Source organism: Danio aesculapii, chromosome 18 (genome assembly GCF_903798145.1).
Source record: "Danio aesculapii chromosome 18, fDanAes4.1, whole genome shotgun sequence".
NCBI classification, from domain to species: domain Eukaryota; kingdom Metazoa; phylum Chordata; class Actinopteri; order Cypriniformes; family Danionidae; genus Danio; species Danio aesculapii.
In genome coordinates this window covers 35,739,007-35,748,581 of record NC_079452.1, presented here as the reverse complement: position 1 = coordinate 35,748,581, position 9,575 = coordinate 35,739,007, and the positions used below count along the sequence as shown (strand labels likewise).

Below are 9,575 nucleotides of genomic sequence, written 5' to 3'. Positions count from 1 at the left end.
TTTGCCTTTAAAAGACTCAGGGGGCGTTGCTGATATGCCTAGTGCTGTTTTTTTCATTGATCCCCACCTTGACCAATCACCTGATTTGAGTGTGTGAGTGTGTGTCGGCGCACTGCTCTATAGCGCCCCTGTAGTCGGATGGCGGTACTGCACCCTCACACACACTTGGCGCAATATACACACTCTAGCTATTGCACATGCGCAGATCTCCTGAATAAATCCGACTTTAATTAAATTAATTAAGGTTCATCAAATTAATCGAGGTTTGCGGGTAAGTTAGAATGTTTTTCATCATCATAATGTAATAAAATCGGTTATATGACGAATATTTCTGTTGCATACTTTTGACAGTTATCAGGTAAAGTTACATGTTTTAACTAATTTCCTGGGTGTTTTAATCGACGTTGTTTCAAATTACGTATTAATAAAACATTGATAAGACACAAACTACAGTTCGGTATGTAATTTAACTTGTTTACACGAGTAAAAGTTACTCGCGCTAATGTGCTAACGTGCTAACTGCCCGGTGCTGCGTGAATCAGAGGCCGGAGTGAAGTGCGTGAGCCGCGGCCGGACGGTCACCACGCCCCGGGCGGCTTAATGGATCGACGGAGGATAAAATCATTAAAAGATGCGGAGAAACACATCACCAGCTCCACTGACAAGACCCATTCACTGGAAACCGATTATATAGAAGGTTACTAAGGTATGTTTTCATAGTTTTTGTATCGTACTTTTTAAGTGGTTAAATGTACAATTGCTTTGCAAAAATCCAAGCCTTTTTAAACATTTAATCCTCAAATAACACTATTATAAACTATTTATACGTTACTGTAGTAATATAGAGGTTATAATTAAAATGTGGAGCCATCTGGTCCTAGAAATATACTTAATTTATTCTATGATGTTTAGAAAAGTTTTATTTAAGATTAATAATTATAATGAACTCCAATCAAGTGTAAAACATACATAAAAGTACATAAATGTACATTGTGTGTGCGTGTTTCATTTACTTATTTATTTACTGTCACCTGGTAGCCCTTTACAATGAAAGATTGAATTAGTTAATGCTAGTTAATGCATTTACTAACATGAACAACGAATAATACTTTTATTACAGTATTTGTTCATGTCTGTTAAGTTTAGTTAATGGAAATAAAGTTGTTCATTATTAGTTGAACACGCACAGCATTAACTACTGGTAACAAGCATGAATTTAGATTTTAACAATGCATTAGTAAATGTTGAACTATGATTAATAAATGCTGAACATGCATTGTTCATTATTAGGTCATGTTAGTAAGTACATAAACTAATGAAACCTGATTGTAAAGTGTGACCTGTAAACGATTAAAGTGGAAAAAGTTAATTAAAATTGTCCTAAGAAAAAAGAACAGGTGTTCAATAGTATTAGAACAACTTTGAGGAAAGGTTCTGATCCACTTCAAAAGGTTCTGTATTATAATTCACACACTGAGAGAGGATGCTAATGTGAGGTTTTTGTCATTTTTGAGCGCTATATGTTTCATTAATATCTTTTAGATCAGTGTTTGCATTGTGCACATTTATTAAAGGAAGTTTTGTGGTTGAGTACAGATGATAGAGCTTGTGGAAGCAGAGCATAGATGAGATATTAATCAAAATACTGTATTTATGTTTGACTTTAAATGGTAAAACAAGAAGAGGTGGTTAAGTGTTTTCCCCCTTCAAATGTACGTGTATATATTATAATCATTGTGTTTGTATTCATGTCATAGTTTAGCTTTTTATTATTGCTATGAGAGAGCATAATTAAATATGTTATTTGCTTTTTTCTCTTAGTTTTGCGGCATTGATGCCGCTCGTGGCGGGACCCTCGGCCGGCTGGTGAATGATGACTATCTGCACCCAAACTGCACTGTCAATAAGATTGTTGTTCAGAGAAAAACCTCACTTGTGCCTTTTTGCAATCAGGGACATTTTCCCTGGAGAGGAAATAACTTTTGACTATGGCGCATGTGATTGGCCTTGGAGAAAGGTTTGACATTTTTACCACCTAATACATTAATCTTCAATACATTCAGCAAAGCTAAAAGTTTTGTATTGTTAATATAGATTAAGGGTAAATCTGTTAAAAAAATATAGAGTTTGCATTATCCATAAGAGATAATGAAATCAATCTCTTAATAACTTCTTCTTGCCTTAATGAGTAAAAAAAAAAGTTCAAATAATTGGATAATGCTTTACTTTTAAGGGGTGTTCATAAGACTGCCGTGAAACCTTTATAGTCATGACATGACCTGTATAACAAAGCTGTTTTTTTAATAGCTTTCATTGAAGGATAACCATATGACTGCAGAAGAGAACTGCTCCCACAACTCTCTGATGAGGTATGGTTATTAGTATTATTATTAGTTGTAGTAGTAGTTGTTGTTGTTGTTGTAGTAGTGCATTTAATTGTAATTATTTAACTTAATCAAAATATAGCAATGAAACAGAGAGTGTGTCCTAATTGGTGAACTTATGCACTAGTGTAACATTGTGGGGACCAGAGGCATGTTAGAGAAGCTGTGAAACACACTTAGTCCTGAATACACACACTGTAAGGTCTGACATAGTGGGGACCGGGACCCTTGAGTACTGCGGTCTAATTAATATTTTTGTTTTTTATATTCAGCTGTTATTGAAGGATGACCAAATGACAGAACTGCTCTGCTCCAGTAGGAGTCCCACAACTCTCTGATGAGGTATGGTTATTGTTGTTATTGTTGTTGTTGTTATTATTATTATTATTATTATTATTATTAGTAGTAGTAGTAGTAGTAGTAGTAGTAGTAGTCGTTGTTGTTGTAGTAGTGCTTTTAATTGTAATTATTTAACTTAATCAAACTATAGCAATGGAACAGAGTGTGTGTCCTAATTGGTGAACTTATGCACTAGTGTAACATTGTGGGGACCAGAGGCATGTTAGAGAAGCTGTGAAACACACTTAGTCCTGAATACACACACAGTGAGGTCTGACATAGTGGGGACCGGGACCCTTGAGTACTGCTGTCTAATTAATTGTTTTTATATTCAGCTTTTATTGAAGAATGACCAAATGACAGAAAGAGAGAACTGCTCTGCTCCAGTAGGAGTCCAACAACTCTCTGATGAGGTATGGTTATAATAATAATAATTATTATTATTATTATTAGTTGTAGTAATATTAGTAGTAGTTGTTGTAGTAGTGCATTTAATTGTAATTAAATAACTTAATCAAACTATAGCAATGGAACAGAGTGTGTGTCCTAATTGGTGAACTTATGCACTAGTGTAACATTGTGGGGACCAGAGGCATGTTAGAGAAGCTGTAAAACACACTTAGTCCTGAATACACACACTGCAAGGTCTGACATAGTGGGGACCGGGACCCTTGAGTACTGCGGTCTAATTAATTGTTTTTTATATTCAGCTTTTATTGAAGAATGACCAAATGACAGAAAGAGAGAACTGCTCTGCTCCAGTAGGAGTCCCACAACTCTCTGATGAGGTATGGTTATTATTGTTGTTGTTGTTTTTGTTGTTATTATTAGTATTATTATTATTATTAGTAGTAGTAGTAGTAGTGCTTTTAATTGTAATTATTTAACTTAATCAAAATATAAAAATGAAACAGAGTGTGTGTCGCCTAATTGGTGAATGTATGCATTAGTGTAACATTGTGGGGACCAGAGGCATGTTAGAGAAGCTGTGAAACACACTTAGTCCTGAATACACACACAGTGAGGTCTGACATAGTGGGGACCGGGACCCCCGAGTACTGCTGTCTAATTAATTGTTTTTTATATTCAGCTTTTATTGAAGAATGACCATATGACACAAGAGAGAAGTACTCTGCTCCAGTAGGAGTCCAACAACTCTCTGATGAGGTATGGTTATTGTTGTTGTTGTTGTTATTAGTAGTAGTAGTAGTAGTAGTAGTAGTAGTAGAAGTAGTAGTAGTAGTAGTAGTTTTTGTTGTTGTTGTAGTAGTGCTTTTAATTGTAATTAAATAACTTAATCAAAATATAGAAATGAAACCCTGTGTGTCCCCTAATTTATGAACGTATGCACTAGTGTAACATTGTGGGGACCAGAGGCATGTTAGAGAAGCTGTAAAACACACTTAGTCCTGAATACACACACAGTAAGGTCTGACATAGTGGGGACCGGGACCCTTGAGTACTGCGGTCTAATTAATTGTTTTTTATATTCAGCTTTTATTGAAGAATGACCAAATGACAGAACTGCTCTGCTCCAGTAGGAGTCCCACAACTCTCTGATGAGGTATGGTTATTTTTGTTATTGTTGTTGTTGTTATTATTATTATTATTATTATTATTATTAGTAGTAGTAGTAGTAGTAGTCGTTGTTGTTGTAGTAGTGCTTTTAATTGTAATTATTTAACTTAATCAAACTATAGCAATGGAACAGAGTGTGTGTCCTAATTGGTGAACTTATGCACTAGTGTAACATTGTGGGGACCAGAGGCATGTTAGAGAAGCTGTGAAACACACTTAGTCCTGAATACACACACAGTGAGGTCTGACATAGTGGGGACCGGGACCCTTGAGTACTGCTGTCTAATTAATTGTTTTTATATTCAGCTTTTATTGAAGAATGACCATATGACAGAAAGAGAGAACTGCTCTGCTCCAGTAGGAGTCCAACAACTCTCTGATGAGGTATGGTTATAATAATAATAATTATTATTATTATTATTAGTTGTAGTAATATTAGTAGTAGTTGTTGTAGTAGTGCATTTAATTGTAATTAAATAACTTAATCAAACTATAGCAATGGAACAGAGTGTGTCCCCTAATTTATGAACGTATGCACTAGTGTAACATTGTGGGGACCAGAGGCATGTTAGAGAAGCTGTAAAACACACTTAGTCCTGAATACACACACTGCAAGGTCTGACATAGTGGGGACCGGGACCCTTGAGTACTGCGGTCTAATTAATTGTTTTTTATATTCAGCTTTTATTGAAGAATGACCAAATGACAGAAAGAGAGAACTGCTCTGCTCCAGTAGGAGTCCCACAACTCTCTGATGAGGTATGGTTATTATTGTTGTTGTTGTTTTTGTTGTTATTATTAGTATTATTATTATTATTAGTAGTAGTAGTAGTAGTGCTTTTAATTGTAATTATTTAACTTAATCAAAATATAGCAATGGAACAGAGTGTGTGTCCCCTAATTGGTGAACTTATGCACTAGTGTAACATTGTGGGGACCAGAGGCATGTTAGAGAAGCTGTAAAACACACTTAGTCCTGAATACACACACAGTGAGGTCTGACATAGTGGGGACCGGGACCCCCGAGTACTGCTGTCTAATTAATTGTTTTTTATATTCAGCTTTTATTGAAGAATGACCATATGACACAAGAGAGAAGTACTCTGCTCCAGTAGGAGTCCAACAACTCTCTGATGAGGTATGGTTATTGTTGTTGTTGTTGTTGTTGTTGTTATTAGTAGTAGTAGTAGTAGTAGAAGTAGTAGTAGTAGTAGTAGTTTTTGTTGTTGTTGTAGTAGTGCTTTTAATTGTAATTAAATAACTTAATCAAAATATAGAAATGAAACCCTGTGTGTCCCCTAATTTATGAACGTATGCACTAGTGTAACATTGTGGGGACCAGAGGCATGTTAGAGAAGCTGTAAAACACACTTAGTCCTGGATACACACACAGTAAGGTCTGACATAGTGGGAACCGGGACCCTTGAGTACTGCGGTCTAATTAATTGTTTTTATATTCAGCTTTTATTGAAGAATGACCATATGACACAAGAGAACTGCTTTGCTCCAGTAGGAGTCCAACAACTCTCTGATGAGGTATGGTTATTATAAAAATAAAAAATAATAATTATTATTATTAGTATTATTAATATTATTATTAGTTGAAGTATTGTATTTAATTGTAACTAAATAACTTAATCAAAGTATAGAAATGAACGAGTCTGTGTCCCCTAATTTATGAACGTATGCACTAGTGTAACATTGTGGGGACCAGAGGCATGTTAGAGATGCTGTGTTAAACACTTAGTCCTGAAAACAAACACAGTAAGGTCTGACATAGTGGGGACCAGCGGTTCATTCTTCGTACATGTATTACTCAGTTAGCTGGATTTGGTTATTAACACTTTGACACGATTCGTGATAGATTCATTCTTCAAAACTCATCCGAGCCACAGGTCTTGAGCTCAAACCTTTTCTGGAGCAGCAGCTTATTTCACATAAACAGGATTAGATCGGGTCATTTCTAGAAAAGGTGATACTGAAAGTATGTACCGAATGCTGTTTTTTTTTTTACAGTAGTAACTGGGAAAAATAGTAAAATGGGTATAAAATAATTATATATACGAATTGTGTGTGTATATATATATATATATATATATATATATATATATATATATATATATATATATATATATATATATATATATATATAAGAGAAGAAAAGATCTGCTCTGTTCCCACAACTCTCAGTTTTTCTGGGACTTGAAAACAGACGCTTGGCAGATTTGAGACATTTTTATTTGCAAACATATATCACATTGCTTTAAATGATGTATTTTTGTGTGGGTTTTTACATTCAGAGAAAGTTACAGTGGATCGTGTTTTTGGAGGAGGTGAAGTCCAGTCTAAAAGGTAAAAATATTATTTATTTTTCTGATCTGAATATTTCTTGTTTCAGAATGTTTATTTTTATCATGATATGTATGAGCTGTGTTTGAAAACTATTTTTAAACTATCATCACACGCTTTTACCCATTTAAAAAGAACAACACAAAATCAAATTAATAGCATTTTGGTAAGCTTTATGCAGAGAAGTCAACTTTCAGACTTGATTTTTACTTTCAGAGTCCCCTCAAGTATCATCACCATGGTACAGTGTCTGTGAAGATAGTGAAGCAGACCCAGCATTCACAAAAAAAAGAGAGGTGTGATCATTTAAGCTAATTTGTGACTGACTTGTGTTATTGTAAAAGTCCAAATGCACAAGCTCATTTACATAACATGCAGGGTAAAACAGGGCAGGAGCACATTACTTCCATAATGATTTCAGTACAGTTGCACTTGATGTCCCATTTCATGTTAGTTAAACAATATTGCTAAATACTTTGGAAAAATATACTAATTGCATATCTGGTTACACTTTATTTTAATAGTTCACTTTACTACTACTACTACTACTACTACAACTACTACTACTACCTACAAGTAACTGCAACTACTTGTCAACTAACAGCCATTAGACTGTCTGTTAGAATCAACACTGCTAATGCTCTACTAAATTCATATGAGAGTTAGTCATATTGTACTAATTTTGACCCTAACCTAACAGTCTGCTATACTATTTACTGAGACCAATGAGAGTCAGTTTTATTGAGCTAACCTTAACCTAACTGTCAGCTAATACTCTACACTCTAAAAATTATAGATAAATAAATAAGTAGTAATTAGTAAATTAGCAGTTTTCCATATGTTGTGATTCATGTTTTTATGAAATCAGTTTATTTCTGCTTTTGAATTGCATTATGGGATCTTGATCTTTCCTCCAACAATTTTTAATCTTGAAAAGTAAAAAAAGTGACTTTTTGTTTGGGTTGGTGTTGCATATTATGCTACAGAAACCTTGTAATAAACTGCCAGTACGTTTCTGTAAGACTAAAGACTTATTTCTCTAGATAATATTTCTTATACATTATATTATTCCAAACTACTAAAATGTCAATAAAAGTCACTTTGTTAAACTGTAGAGTTGAATTTTCAACATTAGAAGTCCAGAGAGCAGAGATTAACATCCCATAATGCAATTCACCACCGCAAATAAACAAAAAACACTTGTAAATCACAAAATACAGAAACTGGTAATAAACAGATGTTTTACAGTGTAGTGTTTGAGCTAAACTTAAACTAACAGTCTGCTAATACTCTACTGATAATCAGATGAGCGTTAGTCTTACTAAACATAAGACTAACGCTTACTGAAGTATTTTTTTAAGCTCCATCCTAAGTATTTTTAACAAAAGGCAAACATATTTTTCTAGCATTTTCTAGCACAATATTCAATAAACATTGCAGCACATGTTGTAAAAATGACTGAACATTTATGTAACTAAAACCACTTTTATATATTTTTACCACCCATAGGTCCCATAAGGAGAAGACCCTGGAGCAAACAGGAAGTACATGCTGTGGTGAAAGCTGAACCATTAGTTCTAAAAACCAGAGATTGGTCAGATTTGGATTTTCATATTAAAAACTGAATCTTGTCTCTTTAAAGAGAAATCTGGGTAACACTTTTATAGTAACTACACACTATAAATCATTTGTTTAGCACTAACTCTACATTAATAGACTTTGGTAAGCAGTTTATAAATACAGCTACAAAGGCTGTGTTCTTGACTTGACTTGATTGTATTTTCATGCTTTGTTACTGATTTATTTTTCATTACTAAATTAAGTATTGCATTATTTACAAACCATTTGTATAAAAGAGTACTTGGTGGTTTTTAAGATCACTCAGAATGAGTTAGTAAATGATTAATAAACTATTCAAATTTGTACATGTTATTATTCAGGCATATAGTAATTGTAACCTTGTATGTTAACAGATGCTTTATTAACACAACTTCATGCAGTTTTGTGACCTAATCTAGTAAGGACCATTTATACTTTATAAATTACTTATAAATGACAATTAAAGGCTCAGTATCTAATGACGAATAAATCTTAAACAATCTTACTGAAAAAAATACTGTAAAGTTTAAACATTGCTAAATATAACAATATTCACTTAAGTTTTTCTTGATCTATCTGTCTATCTGTCTGTCTGTCTGTCTGTCTGTCTGTCTGTCTGTCTGTCTGTCTGTCTGTCTGTCTGTCTGTCTGTCTATCTATCTGAATCACTATCCTTTTCATTTATTTCTTTTTTTTTCAGTTTACAATATAGCTGAGATTTTAATTTATGAGGGATTTATAAAGTATAAATAGTCCTCACTTTAGATTAGCTCCTAAAACTGCATGAAGTTGAGTTAATAAAGCATTTATTATCATACAGAGTAACCATTACTATATTCCTGATTAATAAGATCTATAAATGTTGGGTAACACTATAATAACTGCACACTATGAATCATTTATGAAACATTAGCAAATAGTTAATTCATCGTTTGTTAAGCATTAACGCCACATTAATAGACATTAGTAAGCAATTTATAAATTATATTTATAAATATTTTAAATTACAAATATTGACTTATAAGCACATTTATAATGTGCTTAATTGTGTTTTCATTCTTGGTAAATAATGCAACACTTAATTTAGTAATGAAAAATACATCAACAAATCAGATATTTAAGAGTAGTTGCTGTTTTAACATTTGATATTAACATTTAACATTAAATTAACATTTATATCTTATTATTCAGGCAAATTACAAGTTATTTTGTATGTTAATAAATGCTTTATTAACTCAACTTCATGCAGTTTTGTGAGCTAATCTAAAGTGAGGAATATTTATGCTTTATAAATCCCTTATAAATGACAATATAAAGCTCAATTAT

At 33.2% G+C, this 9,575-nt stretch overlaps 1 long non-coding RNA gene across 2 annotated transcripts; it reads left to right on the top strand.

Annotated features, from left to right (window-relative positions):
* Positions 1-375: 375 nt before the first annotated feature.
* On the top strand, positions 376-8,412 carry LOC130245801 (uncharacterized). Of its 2 annotated transcripts, XR_008839363.1 has the most exons (15): positions 377-706; positions 1,822-2,017; positions 2,308-2,369; positions 2,657-2,726; positions 3,059-3,136; positions 3,434-3,511; positions 3,814-3,890; positions 4,218-4,287; positions 4,608-4,685; positions 4,983-5,060; positions 5,363-5,439; positions 5,763-5,837; positions 6,602-6,653; positions 6,867-6,946; positions 8,160-8,412. It is a non-coding gene; the product is annotated as an uncharacterized LOC130245801 (long non-coding RNA). The 2 variants fall into 2 exon arrangements; XR_008839364.1 differs by lacking the exon at positions 6,867-6,946 and having other exon boundaries at positions 376-706.
* Positions 8,413-9,575: the final 1,163 nt, after the last annotated feature.